The sequence below is a fragment of the Rissa tridactyla genome, chromosome 5 (genome assembly GCF_028500815.1).
Source record: "Rissa tridactyla isolate bRisTri1 chromosome 5, bRisTri1.patW.cur.20221130, whole genome shotgun sequence".
NCBI lineage: Eukaryota > Metazoa > Chordata > Aves > Charadriiformes > Laridae > Rissa > Rissa tridactyla.
In genome coordinates, this window is record NC_071470.1 from 6,544,057 (window position 1) to 6,568,986 (window position 24,930).

General features: G+C 39.8%; 1 protein-coding gene across 35 annotated transcripts in view; it reads right to left on the bottom strand.

Moving 5' to 3' along the window:
* Positions 1–24,930, bottom strand: part of SORBS2 (sorbin and SH3 domain containing 2) — a 243,112-nt gene that overhangs the window by 145,210 nt on the left and 72,972 nt on the right. Inside the window, exon 1 of one of the 35 annotated variants that reach the window (XM_054203740.1) lies at positions 24,316–24,651. The exons of 31 other annotated variants lie outside the window; for them this stretch is intronic. The gene's annotated coding sequence lies outside the window, so the exon portion shown is untranslated. Of the gene's footprint in view, positions 1–23,853; positions 24,064–24,315; positions 24,652–24,930 lie in introns of those variants that run through there. 3 more of the 35 variants (XM_054203749.1, XM_054203746.1, XM_054203747.1) reach the window with 3 other exon arrangements.

Sequence of the window (24,930 nt, forward strand, 5' to 3'; positions counted from 1 at the left end):
CTATTAAATTTCCAATCAAGCCTACTTAAGCACACTCATTTGAAAATGTTTTAGAACGCCATGGGTCACCTTAATTGCTGATTTATTTGTGAACAGTAACTATTTGAAAGTTACACTGACATATGAAACAGGATGCCAGACACACAAGCTATTTAGTAAACTATTAAAATAGTAAAGCAATGCTCATTGTTAATAACGGACACAAAAAGCTTATTTGTTCCTGAAGACACATATAAAAACGATTAGCTATAATACACTTATAACAATAATGAAAAAGCTGCCAAGTGTGAAAATATAGCACAAATTCTTTCTGGATTAGCTCAAAAGCATCCCTTCCATTTGATCCCAACTATTTTTAGTGTTACTGTAGTTAAAAGCAGCTACAACAAAAAAACACAACCCCATAAATTCTAACTACCAACCCTTTAAATTAGTCATTGCTGCTGCTTCTTTCCAAACGGCTAGTTTAAGGCTATTACTTTACCACAAAACTGGTTCATAAAAGTTAAAAAGTTCAGTTTAAATTTAACTTAAGATCCATGAACAAAGAGATTTAAGGACTGCAATATCTTAAATTTCAGACAATATTTGACTGTGTGAGTTATAGCCAGCCCGAGAGCTGTAATGGGGAGGAATTTATTCAGGGGGAGACAAGAAGAAACAAGAAGCAAACAAAACTGGTAATACAGTTAGAGAGACTGTTTCCCACCCTCATTGGCTTTTGTCAGGGATTGCTTTTGGCAGCCTCATGTTCCTCACCCTGTGGATTTTTGGGGAGGTCTCGCTAATTTCTAGATGGGCAGTAAGTGGACATCCACGTACAGGTCCAGAACCTAATCCATATGGGTAAGTGGTTGTTTATTATTATTATTATTAAAACAAAACAGTAATCAAAAGCCAGTACTGTAGTGGGTGATGAATTAAAACTCAACCAGCTGACGGTATAAGAACTCACATAGAATTAAGTGGGTACAAGGAACTTCACACAGAGGACTTGTTGGATTCGTTCTTGCTTTCACATACCTCTGAGCATTGTGTCTATACCAATAAACCTTAAAATTTTCTACTACAGAATGATTTTTATTTCAGCAGTAAAAAACTTGATTTGCCACATTGTAAAACAATTTTTGAATTAGGGTCTCATCTCCCAGGCAACAGGCAATAGGACAAAAGGAAACAGCCTCAAGTTGTGCCAGGGAAGGTTTAGACTGGGTATTAGGAAAAATTTTTACACTGAAAGGGTTATTAAGCATTGGAACAGGCTGCCCAGGGAGGTGGTGGAGTCCCCATCCCTGGAGGTATTTAAAAGATGGGTAGACATAGTGCTTAGAGATACAGTTTAGTGAGGGGTTTTGTCAGAGTTAGGATGATGGTTGGACTAGATGATCTGAAAGGTCCCTTCCAACCTAGGTTATTCTATGATTCTATGTATACTATGCAAATATGAAGAGAAAATATTAGCAGTATCAGTTTACTACTGAAGTAATACAATACAAGATGCTTTGCAGCACAGCATTTCTTTTCTGAAGCATTTTTTCAGAAGGCACATTTACCATTAGCTGATTGACCATCAGTGCTTAACCCATTTTGGTACCTTGTTTCTTCATATACTTTCTGCAACTGTGTGTTTGTAAATAAACAATTTACCTATTCGTATTTATAGCATTTACTAAACGTGACAAAAGCACTGTTTCGGTATATACTGACATGTGCTTTAACTATTAGATATAAATTAGATGATCTTCATCTACAGGAAACATTAGAAGCCATAAATACCATACATACCACATAGGTCTCAAAGAAATGTCTCCGTATGTTTATTAGTAAACCAGACAAATACGTCACTACTACCAAGATTACCACCTTATATTTTCTGAGACTGATGATAACTGTATCTCCCATTTTGTGGCTATCAGCAACACTAAAATCAAGCATATAATTTCTTCAGTGGCACATTGCAGTGGGATTTAATCAATGGTTGGTATTAAGCAGTTCAAACATGACCAAGTGTACAGTTCACGCTGCTAATGTAGGTGCTTGGTGCAAGTCTCCAAGAGCTCCATGACCAGATGCTACAGGACAGTTCTGTTAAACCAGAAGAAAGAATTTTGATAGATAAGAGATATGGAAAATTGTTCAACATGCTAACAGACCAAAGAGCTGAGTACCTGCTCCACTGCACACATTCATATAAAGGAAATCTCAACTTTTACAGACCTAACCTTTCAAATGCAGTTGAGTCACTGAATCTTCACATGGAATGGGTAAAGAAGAATCCGCCTTTTGAGACGTCTCCCTGTGCACATTTCGAGCTATGCAGATGAACACTGTACAACCAGGTGTAATGACTTTTTTTCTTTGTATTATTCTATACATGTGTCTATTCAGATCTTTTAACAGCAGTGGAATACCTTCTAGTAACATGATAACATGTCTAAATGAACTGCATGTTACCTACCCCAGGAAGAAACAAGTAGTATGGATAAGATTATTTTTTATTATTATTTTTTTCCAAATAACCACGTTTCTTGAATTTGAACTGGACTATGCCAGATAACATTAAATGCATTTAACATTAGAGAATGCAAGCACAACACATGCGCTGTGCATTTGCAGAAGTCTCTTAAGAGAGTTCATTCCTAGAACTGACCATTTCAATCTCTGAAATGAGTATTTCCCAGATTGCAGGAAAAAAAAAAAATCTGCAGAAGGACAGAGCGAAGCTATCAAAAACATGCTTTGTCCTGGACTTCAGCTAGTCTTGCAAATGTCTTAGACATGTATGATCCTGAAGGATCTTATAAACAAGAATGAACCTTTTTTCAATGTCTCAGGTGTGCTTTCAGCAGCTTCCACTGTTTAAAAGCAATGGAGCTATGATGAAGCGTGGACATTCACCTGGACAGGATGGAATACCTAGTTACACGCAGATCATATAAACCATTACTTGTGGTTTTTCCTACATAATGAAAAATAAACGAAAACCGCATGGACACAGATTAACTGACCCTACAGCCAAGGATGCCTGTCTTCAGACAAATGCAGATGCCTCTAAAGCCAGAGGATGAAACCAAATGGGAAAAGATTAATCCCCAGTGACATCAGTTTAATTTCTTAAATTCAGCTAGACATTAGTAGTTTATGTTTGGCATCATCAGATGAGTGGTAATTGGCCTCCACCTGTGCTCAGTATGAACGTGCTCAGGAATGAAAGGGTGACAATGGCCAAAGGTTGATCAGAACAAGTACCTGAAAAGTCTGTTTCATGAGAATTGGTTTGAGGTTCATTTCTTTGACAGAAAGAGTCAACACCTCACTTACTTAGAACATTTCTGCACTATTTCACTCATATCTGACACAAGATATTTACAATTATCACAAAACTACTAAAAAGTTATTTATTGATGGTCAGTTTATAGTTTTTCTCCTACTTAATGTGTTACAATCAATCATTATATTTTAGTGTAGGAAACCTGGTATAAATTTTCCACAAATGAGAGCTTCATTTTTATATATAAACTCCTTCAGAAAAGGATAAAGAAAATTTACTTCAGCTCCTTTCTCCTACTCCAAAGTTTCTAGGGCCTCGTTAACCATAAAAGCTTCTTAAATTCTCACTAGGGCAAAACTACGCACTGATCAAAAGTGAGTATAAACTTCCATTAAGTACAATAATCAAGACTTGACTGAGGATTAACAGGTAGGAAATTTTTAGGTAGGAAAGCACTACAGCCAGCCTTCTATATTAACAGTTCTTGCCCTCCTGCCTATCATTAAATGCACTTGGCATTATAGCCTGGTTACATCTTAATACATCTTGATGCCCCATGTCATCATGCACGCCTCAGCCTCACGAAGCGGCAGTGGCTTAAGAATTGTCTTATTATAATGACAGCACATATAACAATGACTAAAAATACATATGCAATTTTCTGTAGTTGAATATGTATTAAAAAGGTATTTTGGCAATTTTCTAGACCATCATATGAAAAAGAAGAACTTTTGAAAAACGTTCAACATTAAAAAACCCACATCAACAATAAATCCTGAATTTCAGTCTCTACCACAGTTTCAGATGAGCTACACATTTTAAAAGGTGGATCATCTATTGAAAAAGAAATTGACTCAAGCTTTCAGAATGTAGGATTCAACATTGCAAGAAAGAACACGTAGGCAGCCAAGTTACTGTGATAGTTACATCTGACACTTCTTCCTAACCTTAATTAGGGTTAGGAACCTCAATAAACTACCCATGGTGACAATGTTAAAATACTCCAAAATTTCTTCCAGTGTGGCTACAAAGGAGTATGTATGTATCTTAAGTATGTATGTATGTATCTGTCCCAGCACACATAGCAATAAATCTTTGGTGAAAACGTTTCAAGACGTGGGAAGTTATCTGCATCCCTCAGGGACAATGAATTGCAACCTGCGTGGATAGTACAGAACTGACACACGTAGCATTTATCACTGCTTTGTGGCTTCATAATCCCCATACTGAAGCTCTTGTTAGAGAACTCTCATCTTTAACAAAACTTTCAAGGGAGAGTGAAGTTTGTTGACGTCCATACAATGGAATTATTATTTTTTTATTATTGTTATTTTTTTTTTATTGGTCTATTACCACATTGGTTTCCTGCAGAAGCAATTCTGTTCTCTGGTATCACCGTATAGCCCAAACTAGCTCTCCATATTGAAGAAGCAGAACTCTCCACCCTGCCTAAGAGTTTTTTTTCCATCATTTCCTTAAAACAATTAATGGTGGATGGCCTACCTCACTAATATTGGGTATAAAGTTATTAAACTTTTCTCTCCAGGTTTGGTGTAAGAGTGTTCCACCCCTATATAACACATTAGAAAAATGTGGAAACTGGGAAGGAAGACCAAAAAGAGGAAGCTCGGAATTATGTCTTTTTTTGGCTTGTGTTCTGCAGAAAGCAGTTAAGAGCCAGCCAAGAGTTATCAGGCAAGCCCTGATCCAGCAGAGTATCAAAGAAGCCTTCTGAATTTGTTACAGAAGTGTTTTACTGATAACTCACACATTTGAAAGACATGGATCAAGACATCAAATATGAAGAATCATGCTCTCACTTCATTAACACCAACTGATGTTTGTGCAAAACGGCAGATGCTTGAAGAAGAGCTGCCTCTGCTGTTGTTCTCTAGAACAGCAGATCTGCATTCTCTTTAAAAGACACCATCTGTCTTTAGCTATATTCAGTTCTCATTTTTGACTTTGGAATTTGCTAAGTCTGCTCCTCCCCCCCCCCCCCCCCCCCATTTATAACAAAATTTTGTCTGATGGTAGGAAAAAAAATTATGTAAGACTAAAATCCCTGGCCAGATTTTTGTGCAAGAAGTTTTGTAAATAAGCAGCTCTGCTATCACAGCAAACTGAGTTTACTATACAGCTTAAAATTTGCTTTTCAGGAATGTTGATATATCTGAGAACTTTTATAAAAGCTACAAATTGTCACTGACTGTCTTTATGGTTAGACATTTGTGAAGACATAAAAGGCTTTGATATAGAGTTGGCATCTATGAATTTGTGACCTTCTTTATGCTTCTTTGAGATCTAGTATACTAAACCCAAAACACCCTAAGATGCTTGTCAAGACAATACATCACTGGAAAATTAATCTGTTCTCTAAATAGAAGCTGGGAAGACGGCTAGTACCGGATCTTCTGCCAGTCACCTTTGGCAAAACAAGATTCAATTTCACTGCTGCAGATTTAGTTTGATATCTAAGGACTCAAAAACCAATGTTTTGTCAGTCACTGAAATGGTTATAATTTTTAGAATGTTTAATAACAGCATTATATACGGAATTCTTTTAAATTTGCAACGCCTTTAACTGAGCAACAAATAAATGCATTAAAACATAAGGAGACTCCCAAGTCTGAAGTGAATTCACATGCATTAAAAAACCAAAACTATTAAAAGCATATTATCTAAAGATTTAGAGTCTCTCAGCGTTGTAACCAATTCCAATACTTTAGGCCAATTTCACAGAACTGGTAGCAAACCATATAACTGCTCTCCTACTGGTGTGAAAAGCGACTACAGTCGCTGCAGCTATTGCTATGAAGGTGGACCAAGAGAACGATGTGCCTGCTAAGAGCACTATTTTGCTAGTAAAACGAACTTCCTCTGTCCCAAGAGTAAACAGTTAAAAACGTATGGGGAAATAAATACGAAAAGACCTTTTCAGGAAATGGAGAACAGGAGCTCATTGTTTATCTCACTCTTGATACACATCGTTAGTCCATTGTTTCAAGAACTCTGTACAAAGTTATTTGTCTTTCAAACTCATTTGCTGCTAGAAGTTGTTCAACTACTGTTTAACATCATGGGGATTTTTTTGGGAGGGTGCTGGGGGCATTAGGGAGCACAGTTTCCCTAAAAAGCTAAACCTCAGACATGTAAAGAAGCCAGGACTCAAAACCTGCAATGCTCATTGTGACTTACCAACTTAAATGACTGAGTATGTTGAACTAGCTGCTCAAAAGGATTTTTGAGCCCAAATCCAAAGTGACAATCTTTAAAATACTCATTTTACGTATGCCCACATTCCTAAGCATCTACGTATCTTTTAACAGTAAAATTCCCAGTTACCTAAAAATCTCCTAGCGGACTAAGCAACTTGATGAAACCACTTTGGTGACAGCTGTCATCTACAAACACGTGTTTTATCAACCTTGCATCTGAGGCACAAATATCCATAAGATGCTCTCAGGTTATTTTCATTCTTCATAAAAACCAGGGAAGATGGTGTTACCCTACCACATTTAATTTTTTTTTTAAAAACACTGCACTGATGGTCATTAAAACATCTGCCACAGATACTGAAAAGCTGGATTAAGTTTCCAGACGGATTTACAGTCACCTCTCCCACTTTGCTGACACAGAATACTAAGCATGAAGCTACTGTCTGGTCTTTTGAGGACACTGGGCCATCTTTTATAGACTAATTACAGACTTCATGTGGCACTCAGAGAAAGAGCCTGACTCTCTCTCTTTAGCTTAATAAAGAGAATTTACCCAGGAGAAAGGAAAATTTGAGTTACCCTACCAGTTACTCTGAAATATTAACACCTTCAGAGAGTTGGCCAGGGATGAGACTGTGCTCCCTCCTCAAGGGAGAATTGCCATCACTAGGCTCTGAGCCTTGCATGATCCTGGGCACAGCTGCTCCTCTTGGTCTCAAACTCGCTGGTCCATGCAAAACCAAAGCAATGCAAAGAAACACAAGTCCCAGTTCCCTCCTTTCACTTCACAAAGATTTATGTCACAGAGCACACAAGCCCTAATGCCATTCTGTTCTTTCTTAAATCACCAGATTATGGCCAGGCCAGCTTTACGCCTCCACACTCTGTATTGAGTTTCTATTCCAATTACCGCGACTAAATCCACAGAGGAATTTAGGCTTCTCAATAATTAACACAACGGTGTTCAGCCAAATTGCTAAGCTGTCAATTCAGCAAAGAAAAAATAAGGGACTTATATCAACAACAGTCCTTAGCTTTACTAATCAAGTAATTTTAACAATTTCTATTACTACTCGTAGCACAGAGGGTAGGGGACAGCAGACTTAACTGCAGCTGAAGCTCTCAGGCATTGAACCCCAAGGTGAAGGGAACAATACTTGTGACCTCAACTGAGTACAAAACCTCTCACTAGAAGTTGAACAACAGGTAAAAACAGTGCAGAGAACCATCCTTAAATGTTCCTTTAGTCAGTTTATCCATATTGCTACTATAATCCACTTAATTGAAAACACAACCTAAAGACATAAGCAACTGTGCAAAGCTTTGAAGGCTTCCAGTTACGGGTAGATAACACTTCAGTATTTTAGAATACAAGCTAATGCTGGCAGAGTCTGATATTTTTCTGATATCTTCCCCCCACCCCCCGCAAGAAGCTGAGCTCAAAGGCAATATCTGGTTTTCAACAAGACCCAAACACTGCAGCACCAAGCCCTAAAGCATGCTTTTGTCTAAGGACTTGGGGATAGTGGTGGATGAAAAACTGGACATGAGCTGGCAACGAGCACTCGAAGCCCAGAAAGCCAACTATATGTTGAGCAGCATCAAAAGAAGCATGGCCAGCAGGTCAAGGGAGGTGATTCTGCCCCTCTACTCCACTCTGGTGAGACACCATCCGGAGTACTGCCTCCAGCTCTGGGGCCTCAGCACAGGAAAGACATTCACCTATTGGAGCAGGTCCAGAGGAGGGCCACAAAGATGATCAGAGAATGGAACACCTGTCCTATGAGGACAGGCTGAGAGAGTTGGGGTTGTTCAGCCTGGAGAAGAGGAAGCTCTGGGAAAACCTTATAGAGTCCTTGCAGTACTTAAAGGGGGCCGACAGGAAAGATGGGGACAAAGTTTTTAGCAGGGCCTGTTGTGATAGGACAAGGGGTAACGGCTCTAAACTAAAAGAGGGAAGATTCAGACTAGATAGAGGGAAGAAATTTTTTTATGCTGAAGGTGGTGAAACCCTGGCCCAGGTTGTCCAGAGAGGTGGTAGATGCCCCATCCCTGGAAACAGTCAAGGTCAGGTTGGATGGGGCTCTGAGCAACCTGATCTCATTGAAGATGTCCCTGCTCACGGCAGGGGAGGTTGGACTAGATGGCCTTTAAAGGTCCCTTCCAACTCAAACCATTCTATGATTCTATCTGCACCACATTCTGACAGAACTTGAAGTCAGCTTGAATTCTCCTTATGATCACGTACTTTTACTCCGAACCACACATTCTTATGCCTTCACAGGAGTTGTTTCTATAGACTGATTCTGAAGGGATTTTTCATGGGATAGCAGTGACAGGCTGGTTATTCATGAAGGGTGTGAAAATAGATCTGGCTACAAACCAAGCCATGTCAGGTTGTAGGAAGCCACAAACCATTCTGACTTTGGGCAATATCAGAAGCAGCAGACTGAATTTGAGTTAGTTCTCCTACAGTTCCTCATATCATCAAAGAGAAGGGATCTCCAGGTCATCTTGTCCGTCTGCTTCATAACAGGAAAATCGACAGTAGGTGTTTCATTCCTGGCAGACATTTGATCATCCTGTTTCAGAAGGCATCCAGCAAGAAAGATATCCCAACTTCTTTAGACACTCCAGTACTTAGTTATCCTTAGCATTATTTTTTTTTCCTGGCTCTAACCAGAGTGTCCTCTCCTCTAATTTAAGCTTGAAATGTAGCAGTTCAGGTGATTTACACATACAGAATCAAACTCAAATTCCAAAACATACACAAGTCAAAGCAGGACCAGAGCTGCCCAACTGCCAGCCTACACCAGACAGCACAGCATGCTTGAGGGCCTGCAGGGTAGCCATAGATATCAGTGAGGCTTAGCCAATATATAACACTAAAGGAAGTAATATGACTTAAAGAAAATACTATGTTGGATTGGGACTCAGCTCAAAGTATCTTACAGATTTAGAAATCACCTTATCCAAAAGTAGAGCCCAATCACTGCTTTCTTTAAAGGTGTCATGGACCCTCTCCTCTCTATAATCAGCTCAGTGGGCACAGTAAAGCTGTTTCTCACCCTTCTAATAAGCTAGAACTGGCATGTCAAACTTGTGGCTTCATGCTGTTGGCAGGCACAGACTTAGTTTATGAAGTTCGGCCTACACAATAAAGAAAACAGATAAATTATACACAGCATGAACTATGATTCCTACAGAGAAGTTCAAAAGCTCTAGGGCTGCAAGAGCCAGAGTAGAAAACCCAGGGCATCAGAGTGTGATCAGTATCAACATACATTTTGGCTAGAAACATCAAGGCTCTCAAGGCTTTACGAGATTGAGCATGACCACCAAAATAGGCTTTAACACGTACCAAATTGTTGGTGATTCCCAGAGAGACGCAGACAGTAGCTGCTTCATGTTTTCTTTCCCACTTACACATCAGTAGATAAATGTGAGGACTCAACGTGTAAGTTCACCTGAAATTGGCCAGGGCAATAGCATCACTGGACGTATACAGCTGGATGTTATCACATAGCAGCATGCTCATACCATCTTGAAAGGCCAAAGCTACAGTATCTTGTTAACTGCATACATTTGGCTCAGAATTGTACAAGAAAGTTTCATGCCCTGGAGAACTTGCAACTGACTTTTTTGGATTTGAAAATCTTGACACCTCAATTACAGTATTATCAAAACCGATGCTTTCCAGACAATCCAAATAGAGACTGTTGTAACTTTGAGGACAGATAAATTACAGAAATATGTCAGAGAAGGGCAGTGATATAGCAGCAGGAAGCTGCTAAACGACATTTCTTTTTTTGGTAATGGCAAATCACCTGGGCAATCTCCTCTTTTGCAGCATGATGTATCATGATCAACAGGAAGACCTCTAAAGCAGAAAACTGATCCCTTCTTGTTGAAATCCCTTTATTCCTGAAGATCATAATTTCCCCAGAGATTTCACAGTTCCTCACACTAGCAGCATGGAGGGAAAATAGGACTTGGCTTCTAGAAAATTCTTCGGCTTCCAAAGGTGAAGGTAGAGCACAATGCCAACATCCCCCACTGGATACTCTACACCCAGATTAGCCCCTAGGAGAATGGCTCAGGAAACCAGTGCTGAGCTTTCATTTGTTTTGCCTTCTTGTTAACAGAAGCACATTACTGTGTAGCCATTTATCACGTATTGCTTCAAGCTAAGTGAAAATGAGAGCTCTTTTACAGGTTTTGTTTGCTATTTGTGTTCTCTATAGTACTATTAATTTCAGAACAGGCTATTAGGTTGAAACACTTGTTTGAGTTATATTCATGCTTTTCCTAGCTGGGGAAAGACAAGGTGATGTTTGCTGTGTTTAAGGCAACACAGGATGTTACAGCAGCATTGCCAGCTAATTGCTCTATGTTGACTTATTTGCAGGCCAGAACTAATTTTTCAGCTAACAGAAGTAGACCCTCCTTTAAGTGGCAAGTAGAGTGATGACAAGACAGAAGTCATCATGGGTGACGCTACTTAAAGGATTTTTAGGAATTTCTTAATTGTCCTCTCTCAGTACACTTTCACTGCTGATCAGTGCAAACATCATTAATGATTAAAGAATCCAAAACTGCAGCCATGTTTTCCACCAAAGGCTTTCTCCCTGCATAGAAAAATTCTTCCTTAAGTAACACAGTGTACAGACACAATTCTAAAATAACATTTCCTTGCTCTCTCCATTTTTGGTAGCCAGTATGACACATGATGAAGGGCTACACACACTCTTCAAGAGATACAGCGTATACTTCTTATGAAAATCAGGCCTTTTAAGAGATCCCAATTCATATAATAAAAGCCAGTGCTAACTAGGAAGGTGGAGATAGAAGTCCTTGAAAATATTGTTGACAGCAACAAACTGACAGTTGGAACAATAGGACTGTATGTTTTTCGCAAATTGCGTAAGAAGCCAGCACCTGTTTCCATACCATAGAACTAAATCCACGGCAGTTGAAGAAGCTCAGAAGAAGGCCCGAAGAGCAGAAATGAAAACATCACAATCACATTCAGGCAGATCTTAAGCTACGTGAGAACTGGAAGTCAAAGGTTGTATAGTTTGAAGTAGATATTGTATTTTGTATCCCTGAAGTTGAACACTTGTTAAGTAATTTCCTGCCTTTGAAAAAAAACCTAAAATATGGAAAAGCGGATTTCCCTTCCTAGAAATTGTTTACTTCCTCAGACCTTTAACATCCTCTGTTTTTCAAAGTCATCCATCTCTTAATAATAAAAGCTCAAAAGACCATTTTTCGCCTCAAGGCTTTTCAATTTTTCATCAGCTTGGTCCTGTTCAAAACAGAAATTCTCAATTCTAACCCTTATACAAAGACCACTACAAGCAACTATGGACTAATGAATGTTTGCACTTAAGAAAACTAAAGGATTAAGTCAGTGACTTCTGCAATCCTCTGCTTCTAAAATGGCTTAAAAGCATTACATATATGGAAAAAAAAACAATTAGAGGTTGAAAGGTGAATTCTCTCTACTAAATTTATACGGGATAGTTAATCATCCCAGTTTTCTATCTTACCTCCTGAAAGAGAACGCAGAGATAAAAAAGTTGTCAAGTTACAATGTTGTACATACACCCATTAAAAGTAGACATATTAGATATATCTTAGCAGAAATTTAACTATTACAAATTTAGTGTCCAAAACACATTAAGCTCCTTGCATTTCCTTGTCTTCTGCTACGAGTCCCTTGACTTGCAATTTAACCTTAAGCACATTTGATTCCTACGGCAATTAAAGAAACCACTCATAAGGAAAACATCAGAAAAGCATTTAATGTTCATTTTTTAGCCGTTGCATTCTGACCAGCAGGATGAAAAGCAATGACATATGATCGACAGTTATCTGACAACTAGAGTTTGAAACCAGACTACAACAATAGAGTGGGGGCAAACACTAATAGTTTTATGTAGTATCTGTACAGCTTTTGGTTATTTATAACAAAATCAGCTTACGATAGACTGGTAGCATGAACTAGAAACATGTGAGTGAAGACCAAAGTCTAAACTGTCCCTAAGGCGAGTACTTCAAACCATTTTTATAGTACTTTAAAAAATAGAAATAGCATTGAAATATAAACAAAACAAAACTCTATGCTAACAATTGTTATGTGATCCATACCTAAAGGAGTCAACATGCAAAATCTTTTTATGATACAATATTGAAACATTGCTGCCTTTGTAATGACAACACGGTATCTCTATTTCCCATTTCGTCCTCTTCATGAAACTAAGGTGACTAAATCACTTACTGTGATTTAGATGGTGACATTGCAAACTTTCAGGTCGTCTGATATAGACAGCACAGAAAGTTAAGCATGATAAAACACCAAAACCGCATTGACATCACTTTGCAAGTCTGGTTAGCATTTGTAGGATCCCAGCTTGAAATGCACAACGTAATCTGAAAGCAACTTCTGACGTTCATCAAGTTTTAGGAGGCAGAACTAATTGTGTATCTACCAGGACATCAAAAAAATAGATAAAATGTGTGTATATACACATGTAAAGCCATTTCCAGTAATAAATATACTGTAAATAAGGTTAGCAGATTCATTCAGATGGTGCCAACCTTTACAGCACAGATCTTACTAATGATAATAAGGCTTAAATGCCTATATGAATTAAAACCAAAAATTATTATTTCAAGTGGCAGAAATAGACAAAGGTGTAACATTTTTTTTCATCTTTTATTTAAATCTTTCCAGTATTCTCCAAAAGACATTTACTAGGCATTTTGGGCTGAACCTAAAACTAGAATAGTAAGAAGCTGGATACTAATGCTTTTTCAGTAGGATTTCAAAAGCGCACAAATTTCCTGTAACTATTTTTAATTAATTCATGAAGGACTCCTTTCATTGCCTTCAAAGGGAGGATACAGACCAACAACAGCTTCTGAAAATACCATAGTCTATAATCATTTCATTTGTAAGGTTCATTTTGCTAAACTTATCTCCGCCTTCTTCAGGCAAACAAATATTTAAATAAATTCTAAGTTCCTCGTTTAGAATGCATCTTTGGAAAGAATACCATATACACCAGGTTTGAGGTAAGTCACAGAAGAACAACTACCTTGAAGTCATGACCTTGCTTTTAAAAGTCTTATTCAGACTAGATTCTTACAAGCCTAAACTTGAATCTGAACTTCAGCACTTGCAGCAGGAGATACTAATTTAGCATTATGAGAAGCAGGAAATTAGATTTCACAGTTTTGCAGATCCAAGGGTACAAATTTTACAATTGTATATTGCACACACCAAAAGGGGGTAGGGGACTCAGAGTATAGTTCCAAACTTATCCCTGAAAAAGTTCATTAACAAAACGATTTGCTTTTGGGCAACCTTTAAAAAGCTTCTCATCAAAAACTATCCACATGTCAACACTAGAGAAAATAAATCCAGTAAAAAAAGGAGTGGCTTCTTTTAAGGAGATTTATTTACATATATGATTAGAATGTTTTTACAATTTTAAGTATTGAGCGTGAAACTTTCACAGCATTATCTGCAATGAATTAAGAAAAACACGCTTTTAATGAACGTAAAGAGAAGCTGTTCCTAAACATACTGGAAGATAAAGTCCATAGATACTGAAGATGACAGTAGAGTTATGTAGATTTCTGAGAGGTCTACACACAAGAAAGCTTGCAATATAATTATTCTTTTAAGCCATGTTTGCACTGAAGCTTCCGGCTCAGCTGATAATTTGAAAATCGAGTACGTGCACTGAGAAATGGACACGTTCCATAAAGAATTTGCAGTCCTAATACACAGGCATATATAAAGCAAAACACACAACGTATCCCACTAATATTCTAACACAATTTGCCCCTGTTAAAACAATTTGGTAGAAAACCAATGGACACAAATCAGAGTGGAGAATCAACAAATACACAGATAGCAGAAGGAGCAGATAGCTGAGAGAGTCAAGAGCTGTTTCATAGATGGTGTAAGGGTACAGACTCCAGAAGGAGAGCATCAAGTTCCCTCTTTTACAATGGCCAGCTAAACTGAGCACCACAGCAACTTCTTTTATGAAGCATTACACTTGCCTCCAAACTACTTACTGCCTGACCCCATCGCTCAGGTATTTCACATTATTCCATTGCTGGTGGAAGATAACTAGAGAGAATCCCATTTCCATAATGGATATTCACATAACTATTGATTTGAAAACACAGGCCAAACTTCTAATGCTTGATCTAAAGTGCTTATGAACAGCCAAGACTTAACCATCTGGGTCTCCCAAGAATAAAATGCAACATAAACAATAAAACCACAGAAGGGGATCAATTTGTTTTCAAATCTGCAAATTGGGATTGGAATTCGTAAGTGTACATATCAAGACTGAAAAACAATTAAAAAAATAAAACTGTGTGATGCCCTGGCACACTGCGCATAGGCTAGAAATTTGACTAGAATGCAAATATAATGACTTTTTTAAAAAAAAAAAAAAACCAACAAACATAACACAACAAAACTGCAAGACCTTGGATACTCAAGCATGTGAATTCTCCAAGGACCTGGCTCATTTTTCCTCCACACCTGCTTCCCCTTCACTCTCCTAAGCAGTGTGTTGTAGTTTTTCCTGAGAGGGCTGATTTCTCCACAGCGTCTTTGAAGTCTGACTTTTTTTTTTTTTTTGCCCCCCCCATCAGGAATGCTATTGATTTAGGCTTCTGTCATCCCACAATTTAACTACAGTGTCTGGGCCCATAGTTTTAGGTAATGCTTTCTCATCTATGAAAAATGCGCCCCATGAGACCACTCTAGTTTTTTTGCTTTGAAGCCATTGTACCTGTCCCTGCCCCAGAGGAGTGGGCACATCCAGCCGGCTCCTTGTCTTCTCACTGCAGCAATTATGCCTTTCTCCTCTTCCCTTACAAGCACTTCCATCATTCTCTTTCTGTCTCCTCTTGCAATGCCCAAAACTCTCATCACAGCTTTGGACAACATCTGCTCAGGTTTTCACGCGCACGCACCTTTCATCCATTCATAAGAAGCAGTCACCTTTTATCAAAAGAACACTTCCCAAATTTATCTACAAAGCTTCTATTTGCTTGTTCCTCAAACTCCTTTTAAATTTTGATTTCTGCTATAAGAAATCTGGAAACCACTGATATCATGGTCAAGTGGTGGACAAAGCCAGCTGTTAATAAACCTGCTCTTCACTTTGCAATCAAGTGTGTTTCATCTTTTATGTTCAGCACTTATTGCAAAGAGAACTAGACCCTAATCCCTTCTGTGCATGCTGATGATCTAATATTGATAGAAACAATTACTTAAACACAAGAGTTTTCTTTAAATAGCAACTCAGATAGACAGTCCTTTTATCCATTCCTTAGGAAAGAATTCACCTGCCCTTTCTCAACAATGTGCCCTTGTCGCCAAGAAGGCCAATGGCATCCTGGGCTGCATAGGAAAGACTGTGGCCAGTAGGTCGAGAGAGGTCATTCTCCCCCTCTACTCTGCACTGGTGAGGCCACAACTGGAGTACTGCGTCCAGTTTTGGGCTCCCCGGTTCAAGAGGGACAGGGAACTACTGGAGCAAGTCCAGCGAAGGGCAACCAAGATGATTATGGGACTGGAGCACCTCCCTTATGAGGAAAGGCTGAAAGAGCTGGGACTCTTTAGCCTGGAGAAGGTTGAGGGGGGACCTGATTAATGTTTACAAGTATCTAAAGGGTGGGTTTAAGGAGGACGGAGCCAGGCTCTTTTCAATGGTTCCCAGCGACAGGACAAGGGGCAATGGGCACAAGCTAGAACATAGGAAGTTCCGTTCAAATACACAGAAAAACTTCTTTACAGTGAGGGTGACAGAGCACTGGAACAGGCTGCCCAGGGAGGTTGTGGAGTCCCCTTCTCTGGAGATTTTCAAGACCCGCCTGGATGCAGCCCTGAGGGATGTGCTTTAGGCAACCCTGCTCTAGCAGGGGAGTTGGACTAGATGATCTCTAGAGGTCCCTTCCAACTCTGAAGATTCCGTGATTCCGTGATTCTCTTCTGATGGCTAATGACACAGAGTGAATGCCAGAACTGAAAGTGCATCTACATAGAAATAGTGTAACACCTATTTGCTGTTGTCCCTTTTGTAGCTCTTTCGTAGTGATACTGACATGTTTATTTTCACTTGTGGTTTTTAGCTCAGTAGTGACTTATTTACACTTCAGCAAATTATATTTAAGATAATTACACCACTAAATATTACAAAAAGTAAACAAATTCACACCTGCTTTAATTTAGCATAATGTCTCTGCAGTTCTTTTTGCCTTGCTCATGAGAAAACCACTGCCTCAAGTTGGAAGGCATCCTCCCCATGCTTCGCTATATTATGTGTTAACTAGAACAGGTGCAGACTTCCAAACAGTTTTTGTATAGTTTGCGGTCTTGATGATAAAGTGAGTCCTGAATCTGGCCTTTGCGCTCAAGTCCATAAATCAGTCATCTGTGAATCAAAGGCCGCTGCCAAAAGCATGTGAACATGTAAATCTACAGCTATGCAAATAAGGAATTAAAAACCTCTCTCTTGTACTTGTTTAAAAGTAGAATGATAATCTGCAAGGCTCAGATTACATGATCCGTATCAGTAGAGTGACCCTTATAGAAGAGGTCTGTTAAAAGACTTGAATTTGCCTGATTATCTGCATGTATGTCAAAACAAAGTCTTTGGTTTGGTCTTTATTCTACTGTCAAACCTGTCAGTGTCTCACTTAGCTCTCATACAGTAGCACTTCATTCGATTAGCCTCTTTTATATTTTACTTATTCAAAGTAAACCATTTGATTGCATCAGTCACACTGAAATTATTATTTCCTCGAGATTCCTAACAAATACGGATTTCTCCAAAGGAAAAACAGTGAAATTGACACAAATGTGATTATCTGGAACAATGTCACTGCTTGGAGTTCCCTGTTCATTAGAAATTCACTAGAAATTAAGTTAAATAAAAACTGTGCTGGCAACTGATGGCTTCTGTCAGAATTTGCTTATTAAAATGTACAAAATGCATAACTGGCTTGAAGGAGCGGTGTGATGTACACCATCAATAGATGACTTAAATGATATATACTGAGTGTTTTCCACTGGCATCCCTTTGGGTTGCTACTGCTCACTTGTCTCTAAAATCATTACTATTAGTAGGAAAAAAATACAGGGTTGATGCCTAACTCAGACAATAGCTGCTTAAGATTTTAAGAAGTGTAAAGCACAAAACACACAGAAGTCAGTAGTGCGACTTCCACGTTCAAAAGGGAATTATTTATTATATACTCCATCTAGGCCAATCACTACAGTGTAGGATTGCCTTAAAAGCTACAGTCTTTTTGAAATTCAGAACTTCCACAGATGTCTTATGATGTTTAAAAACAGCAGCTGAAATACCAAGCCAAAGCTGGGGCCATCTAACCCATTAACCCACCCAATTTGTATGATGGCCCACACTGCCTGCTTCATCGGAGAGCAAAACATTCTGCACTAGAGATTTACCAAACAGCCTTCGTAAAATACAGTTCTCTGTAATTCTCACCAATCAATAACTACCTCATACCAATTATCATAGTTCAAGGAACTACAAAAGCTGTCATTGTCTACATAACAGAATAGAGAATCTGAGGTTCTCAAATGAACATGAAATTCCATGAGAAACAGGCATTTAGTGCCTTACAAATGTCATTTTGCACCTGCTTGAAAACTTGGTGCCAGTGATATCCTGATTTCAGATCATGTTTATGCTTACAAAAAAGGAATTATTTTTTGTTTCATAATTGTGTCTAATATTTTAATATTAAGAGAAAATGAACATTCAAAGACAGACAACATTCAAGCACATGATTTAACTGTCTACCCCACATTTTGTCCTATTGCCCCGAATCACTATTTTTCCCCTGTGGTTGCTTCAAGTAGTGAAAATGCTGTTCATATGCACAGAGACCTCTGCGGTAACATGTAATTTCTAGTCCATGCATTTTTCAGACATCAGAATTGATCCACATAGCTGAATTATGGCCAGCATCCCCCCTCTCATTTGCTAAAACTAAACTTTGGCAAAGGATTAGCTTTTAGGAATTCAGTCCTACTGAGTATCAGTCAGTCCTAGTCAGATTCAAAACAGTTTATGAGATTAGCTGTAAACAGCCATGAGATGCTTTGTTTATATTTGCATTCTATTCAAATGAAAAGACCAAAAGCATTCTTAATCCTAACTGTTATGAATTTAAATTTGTACTTTTACAGGTTTTGTGGTATAGTCTAGTCTGCTTTTACACTTAATTTCATTAATCATAATAAAAATATAAATCTGACCACTCTGCTTTCATAACTCATTCTGACTTTTCTATATATGATAAACTCAAGCACAAATATCTCTTCCACAATTTACATTTCAGAAATCCTTATTTCTATTCTTTTATTGGTATTCATTATTGCTAAATCTAGAGATGGGTCACTAAATTTCATCAAGAACACCCATTTGATCTCTCTAATTTGCTAATGTGTCTTTCAAATTCTTACCTCAGGTACAAATATTTATAACTTGTTGACACAGGAAATCTTGTTATATCTTTTGCACCTTCATCACTTTAACTACTGATATAATGTTTAAGTAATACCTATGTCTTGTTGCAAGGTGCCACGCTGTGCTTTCTGAGGCTTCCCACACTTGTGCCTATTCCACTGAGAAATACGTGGCTTTATTAAACATGATAACACAAAAGGTATACTATGGTGATGAAGCTTTACATTCAGGCGACACTTAATGAGTCCTCGGACAACATGGCAACATGCTGAAAAGAACACTCCATGGCTGTCCTGCTCTTGATACAGTCCCTATCCCATCTCATCGTGGGCTACACCATCCAGCCCCAAGCCTGGCAAGAAGCATTACAACTACCTTTAAGTCTTACTGCAGTGGAACTGAGACCTCACCTATTGATGCTGCTCCAAAAAAAAAAAAAAACAAAAAACCAAAAAAGTTTAGTAAGGAACTGGACCCATTGCTTACAGACTGTTTGAAATACCACAAAGACCTTTCCTACCTATTTTGACCTTCAGTTGCAACTATTGGTTTCTTAGTAGCATAACTGTTGATCCTATAAACAAATGCAGCCTTTAGAAATCAAAGCATTTTACTGTTTTTACAAGCCTCAACAAATTTGATTTTCAGCTACGAGAACTGCAGTTACTGATTCCATTCCCCTTAGGTTTCCTCATGCGTCACTCCCTTTTCTTTTGGGTCCTGAAGAAGCAAAAGAGTAAAACCACTATGCTTGTGGACAAATTTAGCTAACCAGCAACTGCTGCTAAAGTAGGGATAGCTTTAGTTACCCATGAAACAGTTCAGTTGTACACTGCTTTAATACTTGCACAAAAAATGCAAGACAAGTGCCCTAAAAATAAGTAAAGCTTTTCATTGTTCTATGCCTTAGCATTATTTAACAGTGATTTTCTGAAAAGGCTAACGAAAAAGTTTACTGTATAGTTTGATCATAGTAAAGATTGAGAGGAAGAAGGGCTGCTTTTCCTGCCATGGTATTTCCCCCCCCCATCCTTTGAGGCTTGGGATCTTCAGCATCAGCTCTTAAAACAGTGTACTCTGTTACTCAGGTTACTTAAGAACACAGAACCACATCTGCGCTGTTCAGCCCCCCGATGGTGGTTGGTGAGGTTTTTAAGGGTGGATGAATCAGAACACTGTCTTTATTCAGTTCAGAAAGAAGAAAAAAAAAATCAATCTATTTAGGGGGAGAAGTTAGAAATAACAGAAGAAAAGGCTCTGTCTTTGGAATTTCCTGCTTTACAGCAGCATTAGCTATGATGCATCACTGTTATGGAACAATACATCTGAACAGAAAAATACATTTCATGCTTCAAAAAAACTGAAAGCAGGAGTAGATCTAGAATGTGGTCATCCAGCACGCCTTTACTCAGATACATGCTGCCCTTTTAAGTATTTACTTCTCTTCCTTCTCCCTCCCATACGTGAGGTTTTCCATTACATCAGTGCCTTTGAAAGTCTTTTTAGCTTTTGTTTTAGCCTTAGAATATAAAGAAACTTCCTAATTTCAGGAAGGTCAACTTTTGTTAAAATACTTTCATTAAAAGTTGCCATATTATTTGACAAAAAATGAACACAGTATCTATGGCACAGTTATCTCTCAAACAGGAAGCTATACACTACATTCAACAGTAAAAATACAAACTGGCAATAAGTAACATGCTTAATGCCATACTGAAATAGTGATATGTGAAAGGATCAATATCAGAGTAGCAGGACACAATACCAAAATATACATTTGTAAAATTCTAGTTTACAAACAAGCAGGAATTGTCAACTTTTATTTCCATGTTTGTGCAGACAGCCTCACTGGAGCAGAAATATTGTTCCAAGGTCACATCTGACGCAATTTGCCCGCTCCAGATGTAACCTCAACATTGGTGTATTATATTCAATACCTGATCCTTCCGATAGAGAAGTGACATTCGGCCGTTCCATAGTGTAACACTATACAATGTACCCTAATTCGATAGCAGAGTGTGTTCCCTGGGCACATGCCATCTGTATTGTTACGCACAGCTTGGTCATATGTGTAAGAACACAGAGAACAGTCCATAGGCTGAGCGTAGATAACACATTCCTACACTACCCCTCTCATAAGGTTATTGTGCTCCACAGACTGCATGGTTGTTTGATGCTTATCACTATTTGCTCAAAGCTGATTTTTTTAAACAAGCAACATAACCAAAAACTACCATACCACTTGATTCTACCTTCTTAGGTCATCCTGTTCTCTCATTTCTATTACTATTTGCGCCTGCTACCATGATACTGTGTTTTCAGATTCATCTGCCTCCTTTTGCTTTGTTAGTAACCTGTTCATGAGCACAGAACATGAGCCCAGAGTCACCTTCGAAGGTCATCAGTCTAAAAAAATGTCTGAAGCGACTAATGTTAAAGCATGACAGCTGATGTTATTTACATCATTGCTGACCAAGGGAGAGCCTGACTTTGCATAACCTACAGACTTTCAAATCATGTATAATCATCTCTTGGATAGAAAACATGACTCCACTGACACCTGAAAAACTTCTAGACTTCAACTGGAACTTGATGTCACCCTTTCCAATGCAAAAATACCCAATTTGTCCTGTGTCATATTACTGTCAAGGTCTTCTTGTAAGCCTTCTGTTTATAAGTACGCTTCAGTTCACCATAAGCTGAAAAATGTCCCTTCTCCCTTCATGCCCATTTGATTTCTGCATCAGTGACCCAATTCTATACCCAATTCTACCACCTTACATCATATGGAATGAGTTCATACTGGATACACTCTTTACTTAGTTGCTGTTTCTTACCTCTAACTCATTTAAATTCTTCCTCCACACCAGATTCTATTGCAGCACCTCCATGGCCATTACTGACAGTCACCGACTTGATTTACAAATAGCTCTGAGGGGATCAGATGTTGCCAAAGAGACAGTAAGGAAACAGAGGGAAGCTGGGAATTGATATGAGAAAAAAGACAAAGGGAGAAAAGCAAAATGGGAAGAGCACAGAATACTGCTTTAAATAACAGAGACGACTAAGATGCATCTGTCAGCACCTAACGGGTGCACACTGCTTAGTGATTAGTCATAGCCAGTCTTCACTTGTTTTCTTACACCATAAATTCTTCATAGTGAGATTATATCCACCTTGAACTGCAAAATCCTGCGTGTTTTGCATACTGCTATATCGGTATTTCTTAGTGGTATAACAAAAGCTCTCTATCTCTTTGTTAAAGGCTTACAAACACCTTAAAGGAAATCAGCTGTGCTTGTTTATAATTTTCATCGTAATTACAGACTCGATCATAAATATTCATGTAGTACCACACTGTAAATGCACATTCCACTTTATAGAACACAGATGAAAGGAGTTCTCTAAACAACTTACTGTGTGACCCCTACACAGAGGTATAGAAAAAGAAGTTGGGGTGTGCATTCACCAAATAACAAAATCCTGGAATGATTCAAGTGAGATGGAGCTTTTCTAATGGAGAAAATGCATAGTAGCAATCCATTTATATATTGCTGTTTCCAAATGCAATGTCTCATTTGAGGGATAGCTGCTGAACATGCTTGTCCAAATACCTTTGCAAGATATATATACAGAAATAACACATTGGAATTTGGCTCCCAATTACAGAACACTGGTTACTAATTTAACTATAAAGATACCAGACCTCAAATTCTTGATTTGATGCCCACTCAACTGCCCAAACAAATGGCTCATCTCAGTGTGATTTAAATCCATATAATTATTAAGTAAGAGTTAAGACCAAAATATAATTTCATTTTCTATAGATGCGAGGTGAATCAGAATGTTTGGTTCAGCTGTCAGAATAATTTAATGCATTTCAGTATTAGCTAATTCAGGAATTGTATTACTCTGACAATACAGTTGGCAGTTCACAAAATGCTACTTTTAATACAAGCTTTATCTGTACTGAGTGACTGCGGTTTTATTGACCTAGGTCTAACTACCGTTTTCATCTCTAAATCAGATGTGTTGTGACTAGCAACTATTCAGACCAATCCATTTTGCACTGAAAAAAAAATCTACAGCATCAATACACGGACCCAATCAGACCGCTCCCATTTCAATTATTTCCTTGCCTTCACGCTTTTATTTTCTCTCCCTTCTCCGGCCCACCTCAGAATGGCTGAGATTGTTCCATAGAAAGTTTAACTGCCTTGTGCTATTAATGTGCTCGTGCTCCATGTGGAGTGCTGGTTTCCTTCCTTTTATTGAAGGCCAAAGGCAGGGACACAATGGGCGTGTTGTGCTCTGTCTAGCACGGTATGTGTGATATCTTAAAAAAAAAAAAAAAAAAGGAAAAAAAAAAAAGGAGGCGTGAGCTGGCTGCAGTACCACTACTCTTAACAGCACAAGGACCACAACCTCATCAACCCCGGCACTGGGGCATGCAGTCCGTCGAAAGCTGGGGGGAAAAAAAGCTGCTTTTTATTATGACCTACATAGCGCAGAGCGGCAGTTGGACAATTTAAATCTAGTTACGTTGAGGCTGAGCACAATGCATCAATTCCCCTCGCGACGATTCAGGGCTGGCAAGTTGTTATTACCTCAGTGCTACCCTGACGGCAAAAGGCACTAAGAAAAATAAACATACATAAATAAATAAATAAATAAATCCTTTCTTTTTGCCAGAAAACGAAAGCATGAAATGTTACTAACTACTGGAAACACCTTTCTGAATCTGCAGCCATATGGAACACCACGTTGCAATATGTAACAATGCAATCAGATAAATTAATGCAGCACCCGCTCCAGCCAAGCCAACCTTCTAATGCGGAGATACCTGCCCGCTGAGCGACCGGCACGAAGCGGATTCTCTCCCATGGTTTTCCTCAGTTTTCTTTCGGGAAACCGAAGCAGCGGGTGCCAAGCCGTACCTCTCTCACAGAAACCGAGGGTTCCCCCTTCGGGACAGCGGCGTCCCTCAGCCCGCGGCCCGGCCCGGCCGTCAGCGCCGGGGATCCCGCCCGCCCGGCCCCGCACCTGCCCGGGCAGCGCCGCGGAGGGAGGGGAGGGAGGGCGGGCAGCCGCCTTCTCCCGCTCACCGGCTCTCCCTCCGAGCAGCGACACTGCGGAGAAACCTCGCCTTTACCACACAAAACCCCGCTCCGCTGCCTGACAGCGGCCGCGCAGCTCCGCCGAGCCGCGCTCCTCCTCCGCCCGCCCGCCCGCCGCCCTTGTCAAAATGGCAGCTTGGCGGGCGCGCCGAGCAGCCGCAGGTACTCACCGGCGTGCCCCTTCCTCCCCTTCCCGCCGACGAGCTCTCGTGTTTATTCCCCGGCGGAGCCCGGCGCGATGTGTCACATTGTTGTCCCCTCAGCAAAATGGCTGGTGCTGGCTGCCGGCGCTGCCGCAGACGCCTCATTGGGCTCCCCCGGCTTGCCGGAGCCATGGCAACAGCCAACGGCCCGACGGCAACGCCGACGCCGCCAGGGGCGGCTCCGCGCCCAGCGGGGACACCGGCGGGCTCCGCAGGGCTACCGCCGGTTTCCGCGCCCCGCCGAGGGACCGCTGGGCTCCGCGGGGCGAACACCGGTCTCCGCGGGGACACCGAGAGGCTGCCGGGCTCCATGGGGCAACCGCCAGACTCTGCTGAGGGGCTGCCAGGCTCCACAGGGCCACCACGGGGCTCCGTGGGGCGACCGACGGGCTCCGCCGAGGGGCCACCAGGCTCTGCTGCTCACTCGCCCCTTCCCAACAACCATCCGCTCCCTGAGCCTGCTTGTGGCATTTTGGGGTTTGAGCTGATTTCTCCCATTTTTTTCCTCAGTTTTTCTCAGGTAAAAGGCTGCAGCAGTGAGTGGCATCAGCTGCCAGCAAGGCAGGCCAAGAGGGTGCAGGT